Genomic DNA, 11701 nt, shown 5'->3' with positions numbered 1-11701 from the left:
TCAATATGGGCATATTGCTAGACGCTGGTTCAGCAGTTACAAGAATAGATACTGTTGTTGCCTTTTGGCTGTTGGTTTCAGTTTCTGCTCTGGCAGAGTAGCGGTTCCAGTTCCGTGTAATACTGAATCTGTCAATTGGGCTGTAACGCTTATCCATCACCTGGGATGAGGAAATATGTCTGTTTTGTGGGTCAAACAGATTTAGCATGGAGAAACTTTCTTTCTCCATTTAGTATTGAAACCTATGAACGAAATGACCAATCATGCAAAACCTGGCATTTCTTGTTGGATACCCAATGTTATATGGCTACTTGCTAGATACATATCCACCAAGTATTGGGAAAGTTAACGGAACAAATTTTTTAAACAGAAGAATCAGTATATCACCCTGCCTTGAGTTCTCCTCGTTGGCGCCTTATGCTCCGCGTTTCCCTGGTGGCGCTCACGTCCCAGCTCAGTTGGGCCGGCCCATTTAGCTGGATCGATCGCTTCCTTCGATCGCTCCAGAAACAGAAAACTCGCTCGTTCTATTCAATTGATGCATTGATCGTTCAATTCAGTTGACCATTAAACTTTTGACCACTTCGCAGTTGACCGTGTTAACTCTTGAAAAAAAAATTAAAACAAAATTCCTCGATTTGAAAAAGTTCATCAATTTTGAAATAGATTCACCAAATTTTGGGAAAAAGTTCACGAAATTTGGAATAAGTTCATCTATTTTGAATAAAAGTTTATCAGTTTTCAAAAAATTTCATTGATTTGAAAAATAGTTCATCGACTTTCAAAAAGTTCATCAAATTTGAAAAAAAGTTCATCGAAATTGGGAAAAAGTTCATCAAATTTGAAAAAAGTTCACCGAATTGAAAAAATTTCATCGAATTTGAAAAAAAGTACATCGTATTTGATAAAAGTTCACCGATTTTGAAGAATAAGTTCACGATTTTCAAAAAGGTTCATCGAGCCGGAAGAAAAAAAGAAAAAAAAAAGAAAAAAAGAAAAAAGGAAATAGGAAACAAAACGGAAGAAGAGCGGTTATTGCTGCTTACAATTAAGCGGGACGTCTCCGGTTCTATTCCTAGCACTAGCAGACTTTTTTCGCAGTCTGATAAACACTGAGAATAAAAAGCTATATGGGCCAGCCCAGCGGAGAAGGGGGTAGGCGCCGAATAGGATTTAGCCCCTGCCTCATCGTGTTCTACGGTAAACATGCCAAATGAGGCGATCTTAAATGGGCCATAAAAAACAGGCCCACAACAGATAACCATCGACAGCCACTCCAACCAGTGTTAGACCGAAGAGATGTCTAGCCCCGCCCTCAGGTGATGCGAAGTTCAACGTCGACACGGCGGTGACCAGTTATGGTGGAGCAGTCGGGGTCATTTGCGGCGATGACAGAGGTATGTTCATGGAAGCGTTGACTCTTTCTTTCAGATACATTGTGGATCCCCCGACGTTGGAAGCTCTCGCCATCAGAGAAGCGCTCGCCTTGGCGGATGACCTCTATTTGAGACGCATTCAAGTCGCATCGGACTGCAAAACGGTGGTGCAGGACATACATAAGGAGAATTTGGCAAGCTATGGAGCAGTTATTCATGAAATAGTAAAACATTCTTTAGCTTTTGATTTTTGTAATTGCAGTCATGAGTTTAGGGGATCAAACTTTAAAGCTCACAACTTAGCGAAGCATACTTTATCTCTCGGTGGTGGCCGCCATGTTTGGTTAGGACATCCCGGGAACATACCATCCGTCCATGTAAACATTATGATGAATCAATAGAAGCTTCGTGACGTTGCCTAAAAAACGTATCCCTCAGAAAAACTTACAATAACAAAGTCATTCGTGCGTTTGGCGGTACGTCACATAAATTACCCCGAAAAAATGCAAAATATTCCCACTGGTGCCAACTATAAGGAAAAAACATTTCACATAAGGGAATCCACCACTTAAGCCGGCCCACAGAGTAGGGACCTTCTATAATACGCTCTGCCCGCTGGGAGAAGACGCAGCGCCCGTTAAGCCGGCCTGTTTTGAAATTTCGTTTTTATTTTTCAACTTTAATTTTCTATGTTCTTTTGTTCTCCTTTAAATTATATAATTTTCTACCTAAAATGTTCTAAAAAATTTCAAAAAAAAATTGGAATAAAATAAAAATATTTAATAAATCATAAAATATCTGTGGATTCAAAAAATGTTCATAAATTTTTTTTTGCATATTCATAAAATGTTCAAAATTCTGAAAACAAATGTGTGAGAAAAAAAAATGTACATGATTTAAGAAGTTTATGTATTATTTTTTAATGAAATTGAACAAAATATTCGCCAAAATGTTATCGGTGATGCAGCAAAATATTTTCATGGCTTGTGGAGGTTATGGTTTTGTTTTCTGGCATTAGAACACACTGGCTCTTTTACTATTAAATATTACAGCAAATATATGAAGGAAATATGCCCTAGAGGCAATAATAAAGTTATTATTTATTTCCTTATTCCATGATAAATGTTTATTATTCATGCTAGAATTGTATTAAACGGAAACATAATACATGTGTGAATACATAGACAAACATATAGTCAATAGTATGCCTCTACTTGACTAGCTCATTAATCAAAGATGGTTATGTTTCCTAACCATAGACATGTGTTGCCATTTGATTAATGGGATCACATCATTAGGAGAATGATGTGATTGACATGACCCATTCCGTTAGTCTAGCACTTGATCGTTTAGTATGTTGCTATTGCTTTCTTCATGACTTATACATGTTTCTGTAACTATGAGAATTATGCAACTCCCGTTTACCGGAGGAACACTTTGGGTACTACCAAACGTCACAACGTAACTGGGTGATTATAAAGGAGTACTACAGGTATCTCCGAAGGTACATGTTGAGTTGGCGTATTTCGAGATTAGGTTTTGTCACTCCGATTGTCGGAGAGGTATCTCTGGGCCCTCTCGGTAATGCACATCATTATAAGCCTTGCAAGCAATGTGACCAAATGAGTTGGTTACGGGATGATGCATTACGGAACGAGTAAAGAGGCTTGCCGGTAACGAGATTGAACTAGGTATTGGATACCGACGATCGAATCTCGGGCAAGTAACATACCGATGACAAAGGGAACAACGTATGTTGTTATGCGGTTTGACCGATAAAGATCTTCGTAGAATATGTGGGAGCCAATATGGGCATCCAGGTCCCGCTATTGGTTATTGACCGGAAACGTGTTTCGGTCATGTCTACATAGTTCTCGAACCCGTAGGGTCCGCATGCTTAAGGTTTCGATGACGGTTATATTATGAGTTTATGAGTTTTGATGTACCGAAGGAGTTCGGAGTCCCGGATGAGATCGGGGACATGACGAGGAGTCTCGAAATGGTCGAGATGTAAAGATTGATATATTGGACGACTATATTCTAAGTTCGGAAAGGTTCCGAGTGATTCGGGTATTTTTCGGAGTACCGGAGAGTTACGGGAATTCGCCGGGGAGTATATGGGCCTTATTGGGCCATACGGGAATAGAGGAGAGAGGCCGAAAGGAAGGAGGCGCGCAGCCCCCCTCTGGTCCGAATTGGACAAGGGGTGCGGCCCCCCTTTCCTTCCTCCTCTCCCCCTCTTTCCCCCTTCTCCTACTCCAACAAGGAAGGAGGGAGTCCTACTCCAACGTGTTTTTGAAGTTTTTGAAGTTTCTGAAGTAGATGCAATAGTTCTGAAGTTCTGAAGTAGATGCAATACTAGTTATGAAGTTATGAAGTTTCTGTCTAATTAGTAGTTTTTTGGTGATCATACAGAATGTTGTCTACAAGTTTTTGTGATCATTTAATAGCTGTTATGAATGTTGTCTTGTAATGCAAAAGATTGCAAAAAAAAATACATCATTGAGATGTTATGCTTGCTGTTTTGATCATACAGAATGTTGTCTTGTAGTTGTTGTGACCATTTAGTAGTTGTTGTGATCATACTGTTTTAACTGAATTTTGGTCAGAACTGAAGATGCTATTTTAACTGAATTTTGCTTTAATTGAACCCATTTTAATTCTGTAGTTTCTGCTTGAAGTAGATGAATTTGATGCACCAGATTAATTTGATGCAGGCCCAAGGAACTCCGCCCACTCCTGCAGGAGAAGAAGTTGTACACCTTTGTTGGCTTCTGCATTAGAGGCGACAAGGAGAAGCTGAAGTTGTCTGGTTTGGAGATCAACCCCGACAAGTACGTCGACTTGAAGCGCAAATGGAGAGTTCCAAACAATGGAAAGAAGTGGCAGTCTTTGGCTGAGTTTGCAGCCAGCCTCATCCACCCATCCTACTCAAAAATGAAGTAGAAGATCGACAGGAATTCGGACCACCTACTATGGGGGGACAACCCACTGCCAAACAAGCTCATCGAGTACGCCGCGAAAGATGCATACGTCACCTACGAGGCATGGAAGAAAATCGAAATCACCAAAGAAGGTTTGGAGCTCTGGCAAGAGGCGGAGGATCATTGGGATGACCCCTACTACTGGGGATATTGAGTTTTTTGTGGTATTGGGATGACCCCTACTACTGTGTCTCAGTTTGTAGTTATGTGGTTGAACAAGTTTGCTTTTGTTATGTTGAACAAGTTTGCTTTTGTTATGTTGAACAAGTTTGCTTTGGTTGTCAGTTGACATCATCTCATCGCTGAGCATGGTTTAGTTTTACCTTTATCTATTTATTATTTAGGCAGAGCTATTCAGGCATGGAAGATATAATCATCCTTATGGTGAGGATCGCAATATTTTTAGCTTCCAAGTTTCTAATGACACATGGTCTTTCCAACCACATAACTTAACTGCAAACATTTCCCCTATAAATTGTAGTTACACATTCCAACCAATACCTGCAGGTTGTAATTTCATACTGAATGACCATCAATGACTAAGTGAAGCAAATAATTGCTATGCATTTCTTGGCACGCGAGAAGGAAGAGGGGAGAGGAGGCGAAGCTCACCGGGGAGGCGCAAGGAGGCCCTGCGACAGCTTAGTAGCAATAGAGGTGGCCGAAGTTGAGGAAGACAGCGGCGACCCGAGGAAGAAGAGGTGGAGGGGGGTGGAGGGGTCGAGCGCCGTCGCGTCCTGGTTCCGCGGCTCACCGGCCCGGTGTTGAAGCAGATTCTGCCTGCCGCCTTGCCTGTCGCCTCGCACAGTGGAGCTCGAGGGCTGGGAAGGCGAGGGAGGGGGTGGGTGGGTGCGGTGAAGGCGAGGGAGGGGGTGGATTGGGAGCGGACGGTGATGGGAGGCAGGGCAGGGGCTGAATGGGGGCGGCGACGGAGACGGAGGCGCGGGGGCGGCGGCGGCGTGGGTCGGGGCAGCGCGCGGGTGGATCTGGTGGCGAGGGAGAGAGGGTCGAAGGGGATCTGACGAGAGGGAGGGAGGATAGCTAGGGGAAGGGTTCTAATGGCGCACCGTCCAGTCGTGCGCCATAAGTATGACTATTCTAATGGCGCACCACCCCTCGGTGCGCCATTAGAATTTTGTTTTAATCTAGCCCACTAACCATATCTACAACCTAACCATATCTACAACAGAACCCACCCACTAGCCCGACTGGTCAGCATGCAGCACACACACCAGGAGGTCCTGGGTTTGATTCCCAGGCTCCCCAATATTTTTTATGCATTTTAAATGCTGTTTTTTATATTTATTTGTGTTTAAATATGTTCAAACTTGTTTAAATCATAACAGTAATATTTTTTTATAAAAACAGTAATAATTTTTTAAAAAATATGTTCAAATTTCTTACTTGAAAATATCATCGGCGGCGGCGGTGGAGCGGGGGAGGGTGCGGGGATCGAGATTGAGATGGAGGGGGAATCGAGATCGAGATGGAGGGGGATCGAGATCAAGTGTCCTCATGAATTCAAAAGGTGCCCATGAAATTTAAAAATATTCATGATATCAAAAAGTGCCCATGAAATACAATCGAGAAATGAAGACTACAATTTAAATACAATCGATCTTAGCTAGCTATCTGTTCACAATCTTCTTGCCCTTCTTTTTCGCAAATGGAGTTCTTCTGTGAAACGGACATCCTTTAGGTAGGGTGGTCCTGCTTCTTCTTATGGTGTGTGCTGCTACTTCATCATCGTCGTCATGTTCGATCTTCGGGTCGCCGTACTTGTCGAAGTCTTGCTCATTGGCTACTCCATCCATTGCGATGATCTTCCTTTTGCCCCTCCTCACGACAACACGACTGGGCTTTGGCGGGTCGGTAATGAAGAAGCATTGGTCCACTTGGGAAGCCAGTACCCATGGCTCATTTTTCGCGGTGACGTTTGCGCCCGCGGTCTTGGATTTGGCTTCGGGTATAAACACGACTGGGCTTTGGCATAGTGCGCCATTAGTAGGTTTGCAAAAAAGTAAAAAAAAATTATATACTAATGGCGCACTGTCTTGGTCGTGCGCCATTACAAGTTCTAACTAGTAATGGCGCACTTTGCCATTCCTGCGCCATTAGTTTGTATGGAAAAATGGGAAAAAAAATCAATAGTAGTGGTGCACCGTGAGCACGGTGCGCCATTAGTATATAGTAGTGGCGCACTACTTACCTGGTGCGCCATTAGAATCAGTCCTATCTATAGCCCTTTTCCTAGTAGTGCCAAGTAGAGTGCTCGTACAATGATCCTGAGCAAAACACGAATCGAAGTCGAGAATGACCCTACAACTAGAGTCAACAATCTGACCACCAGATATGAGCTGCATGGTAAGTCGAGGAACATGGGCGACAGACGGAACATGAAATGAAGAAGTGCTAAGAGTGCCTCGACTAGCTACAGGAAGGGGAGTGCCATCAACCGTAAGAACACGAACAGGATACTCGACAGGTTAAATGGAGGTCAAAGTGGAAGAATCATAAGTCATATGAAAAGACGCTCTAGTATCAAGGATCCATGGGGATGTACCTGAATGAGAAGATGGTGGTTTCTCAGTGCCAGAAGAGTCAGTCACGGAACTTGCAGAACCTGTCGGTGAAGAATCCCAAGCAGCAAGTAGGCATCGCAGTTGTGCAATATCGTGCGCACACAGAGACATGACAGAGGAGGTCAAGGCAGAAACACCCGCCGACGATGAGTAGTTGCCACCACCCGTGGATGTCACGTGTAGAGTCGACCGAGAGTAGCGAGTTGACGTAGAGCCACTTGTGGAAACCACCAAGGAGTTGACGTAGAGTTGTCACCGCCACGCGTGGAAGCCGCGAGAGAAGTTGACGTAGAGCGGTCACCACCGCGCGCGGAAGCCATGAGAGAAGTCGACGTAGAGCGGTCACCTCCGCGCACATCGCGCGTGAAAGCCGTGAGAGGAGTCGACGTAGAGCGGTCACCACCACGCGTGGAAGCCACGAGAGGAGTCGACATAGAGCGGTCACCGCCGCGTGCGGAAGCCGCGTGAGGAGTCGACGTAGAGCGGCCAGCAGCATCGGTGAAAGTCGCAAAAGGTGCCGAAGTAGAGTGACACAATCACCACCTCTGCGCGGGCAAGCACCAAGCACCGAGGAAAGGCGGAGGTGCGAGATGGGATCAGTGTATGGAACACCCTCAAACATCACAGATGGACAGGCCGGAGACAACATCTCTCTCTCTCTCTCTCTCTCTCTCTCTCTCCTTTTTTGGAGAATACCAACGAAATCAGCCCCAAAACAGAGGAAGCAACCAAGGGAGCATCACGGCTCTGGTAGGCTGTGGCTGGCGCCTGATCCAGCGGGTGTGTGACCAGCAGGATGGGGCGACGCAGACTCAGGCAGCCACGTTCGGGCGTGCTCCTGGTTCCCCGACGACCGGCGTGGGCGCCCTCTAGACACCAGAAATAGCAGCAGCGAGTACTCGGGAAGGAGATCAGCCAGAAGTGGTGGGATCCGGCGAGGGGAGGTGAAGACCGGCGACTGGCGACCGGATCCAGTGAAGGGCGGCGAGAAAATAGCAGCCAAATTGAAGCCGTGGGAGTTGGCAGCCTTCAGGCGAGAAACAAACGAACATTGGCAGGTTCAGGCGTCCTGATCTGGGAGTTGACTTGCAGAAGGGCGGGAGGGCGGGACCATGCAGGTTCGGCGAAATTTAGGGTAGGAGGGAGCAGCAGCAAGGCTGTACATGGGGCCGGGAGAAGGTAGCAGCGGCGCCTGCCTGGGAAGCTGCAGATGACAAGGAATCGATTGGAAGGGCAAGTTGCGGCACCCAGAAAAAATCCCTAACCTAGGCTCTGATACCATGTTATGATGCAACTTGTATTATTAGGAGGCCAAAACCAACATATATACACATACATGAGAATGCCAAAAGGCTACAGGAGAATGCCAAGAGACTAGAATGCAAAACGCCAAAAGACATCACTAATATAACTCTAACAGTTAACAATACTTTTTAATTTTCTGCAGGACCCCATGATCTAAAAAATGAGCTTGTCAGCATATGATTTTAATGCTCTGATGACATATTGACGATAGCAGCATTTCTATCTATTCAGGTTATGACTTGTGTAGGTGTGCTTTGGTGCCCGTCACTAGATGGAGTCCTAGAAGAATGAGGGACTCACCAAGTGTTATGTAGTAAAGTTGTTCGGTTTAGCTATGTAAATTTGTGAACTGAATGGTACTCTTGTAGATAAAGTTGTCTTCCAGATGATGTAGTGTATGTTTGGTTAACACATGCGCTCTTAATTTGAGATAAATTAGATCACCGGATGTGTAGCACTAGCAGCACCAGCCTGGACGGGGTCTTCAGGACAAGACATGTTGGTGAGAATTGGAGAACGAAGGAAGCTGGAGAAGAGACGTGAAGATCTGTAGTGAGTTTGTGAAGACATAATGTGTTTAGGGGGCAATATGTAAATATATCCGGGGGCATACATAAATGTGTAAGTGAGTCGATCCTGCCCGTCCACCCAAATCGAACACACCAGGTGGTCCAGCAGCAGCGTATCATGTGATGGCTGTATAACTTGATATTTTCTCATGTGGTGTAGTGGGTGTTATCTAGGATGTCCGCATCTGTGGATGCTAGGGCGACTCGGGCGGTGCCCAAACCCTAGCTGCCGGGGGCGCGCAGTCCCGCATTCCCTCCCTCCGTCGCCGCCGGGGATGCCGCCAGGCTACGCCAGGGGGCCGACGATGGTGGTGGGGGACTCCCTCTCTGTCGCGTCTCAGGGGTGGTGCGGGGCTCCTGCATGTTTGGACGCGCAGCCGATCCAGCGCAGAGGCGACGATGGCTGCGACTACGGTGGCGGTGGCCGGCCCTGCCTCAGCGACGACGCCTGCAGGCACGTCGGGCAGCCCGGTCACAGGCGGTGGCGTGCGCCGGCTGGCCCGGTTTGGGCGACAGCGAGATGCGGTTGGCATCAGCGAGCCATCTGGCTTCAGATCCGCAGCGGCGTGGAGGGCCTGGTGGACTGCTCGGCGGCACCTCCGGTCAGATCTGTTCTATCAAGTGTAGCCAACAGTGGTGGTCATCTCCTCCGTCAGAGGTGATCGGTCTGTGGCTGAGTGGTCGGATCTCGAGATCCATCATCTACTCCCGGCTGCGAGTCGGGAAGACATAGTTGCCGGTGAAAACCGAGCCGGCGGCAGGTGATGGCGGCGTTCTACGTCTTTACCAGAACGACTCCTACCGTAAAAAAGAGGAAGGACGAAGAATGTTACAGCTCCAACGTTGGAGAACAGGAAGAATCTGTACAACAGGCAACCTGGCCCATCTACAATGGTCGGCCAAGTCCATTGACGTCATGTTTCGGGGAGCTCCTGTACGGCGCTTTATGCGCCGGTTCAGGCAACTGACGCTTACTGCCGCTTTTTCTTATAGTTTTATTTTTGAAGCTCGAGATAGTAACATAGAAGCTCATAGTTTAGCTAGATATGCTCTTAATCTAGCCCTAGAGCGTCATGTGTGATTTGGCCAACCACATAATGTAAGCATTATCCCACTGTCTATGAAATTCGATCAATAAAGAACAGGCCTTCCCCTAAAAAAAAAGACTGGCGCTTACTGCCGTAGTCGGTGGGCCTGCCCACAACACGCAGTGCAGTGAAAAATTATTTATAAATCAAAAAACACCCTAAAAATGTTGCTCGCCTGAAGAACTGATCTCACTCCGTTAGGCTCAAGTGCTAGTTGCCTAACCACTAGAGCAAACCAGGCGCTACAAAAAGATTTCAGCGCCAACCTTTGAAGAATAAGTGGAGCAGCGCTAATTATTTCAAATAGATTTTAGAAAAACATGATTTTTTGGAAAAAAAAGTGATTTTTTTGAAAGCTTACAGATTTCAAACAAATCATGATTTAAAAAAAAGTTGACGAATTCAAAGAATTTCACAAACTATAAAAAGTTCATCGATTTTCAAAAAGTTCACAAAATTGAAAAAAGTTCATCAATTTTGAAAAAATTATAGTTTTAAAAGCAGATCATAAATTTTAAAAAGAGTTCATCTATTTTTAAAAAAGTCCATCGATTTTTAAACAAAGTTCATTACATCTGATAAAAAGTTCACCGCATTTGAAAAAAAAGTTCATCAAATTTGAAAAAAAATTCATCGATTTTAAAGAAGTTCATCCATTTTCAGAAAAAGTTCATCGATCTCGAAGAAAAGTTCCTCGATTTTGAAACCAAGTTCAGGAATTTGTAAAAAAAAAGGTCACTATTTAGCAAAAAGAAAAAGAAAAAACTGAACAAAACCGTTCCAAGAAAAAAGAAAACGAAAAGAAAGTTACACGAGCTGAAGAGGATAGAAGGGCGAAAAGAAGTGAGTTGGTATAGTTGATCCACATGGCCTAGTGGTTACTTCTCTATGTTTTGAACAGAGAGGTCCGTGGTTTGAACTTTGCTGTCCCACCCTTTTTTTTGTTCTTTAACAGAAAAGAAAGAAAAAAAGTTAAAAGGGTCGGCCCAGCTCGCAGGAGGGGTGTGGGCTTCAGGAGCCCGTGTGCAAAATGACGTATAACGGGCGCCTGAAGCGCAAAATAGGATCTCCTATGTTTTGGGCTGGCTAGGCCGCGGCGGAAAATTCTCACATAGGCGCCAATACACGTGTGAACTGTTCTAAACAAAGCGGCCCACCCCTTGTCCCCTTGTTTTGCAAACCAGGACACGAGACGAACAAGGCAGATGCCGAGCTACCTGTCGCTCGAGCGCCAAAACGCCTCACTCTAGTTGTAACCTACTAATTTAGGCATTGCCATTGTCTTATACTGTCTAGAATATTTGAATATGTTTGATCATAGCAGTTGTGGACCAGTGGCAGCGCCAGGGGTATTCCTGGGCATTCCATGGAATACTAAAGAATTTGGCCTAGAAGAACGACTATACATGTTATACACCGGAGACCATGCACGAGACGACAACGACGCAACAGAGCATGTCTCCGTCCCACCTCTTCGGTGCTGCAATGGAGCATTATCGGGGCCGTCGGACCATCACCGGTTTAGAAGACTTCAACCGATTTTGCATATTATTAGGTTAGGGATGTGAGATATTTTTCTCTCGCCCGTTGCATAGCACATGCATGTTTGCCGGTATATAGAAAAGCAACTAATGTTTGTTGCCAAAATTAGCATGTGTAAGTTTCTAACCAATACATTTAGCGTGTTTTCCTTGTAATTTTTCAAAACCTAGAAATAAGGATTTTTTTGCAAGTTTTTTGAAGTGATTTCCCATATTTATTTATTTTTGAGAAGGTGAGTTCCAATAATCAATGGCC

This window comes from Triticum dicoccoides, chromosome 1B (genome assembly GCF_002162155.2).
Source record: "Triticum dicoccoides isolate Atlit2015 ecotype Zavitan chromosome 1B, WEW_v2.0, whole genome shotgun sequence".
Lineage (NCBI taxonomy): Eukaryota > Viridiplantae > Streptophyta > Magnoliopsida > Poales > Poaceae > Triticum > Triticum dicoccoides.
Note: the sequence above shows the minus strand (reverse complement) of the source record.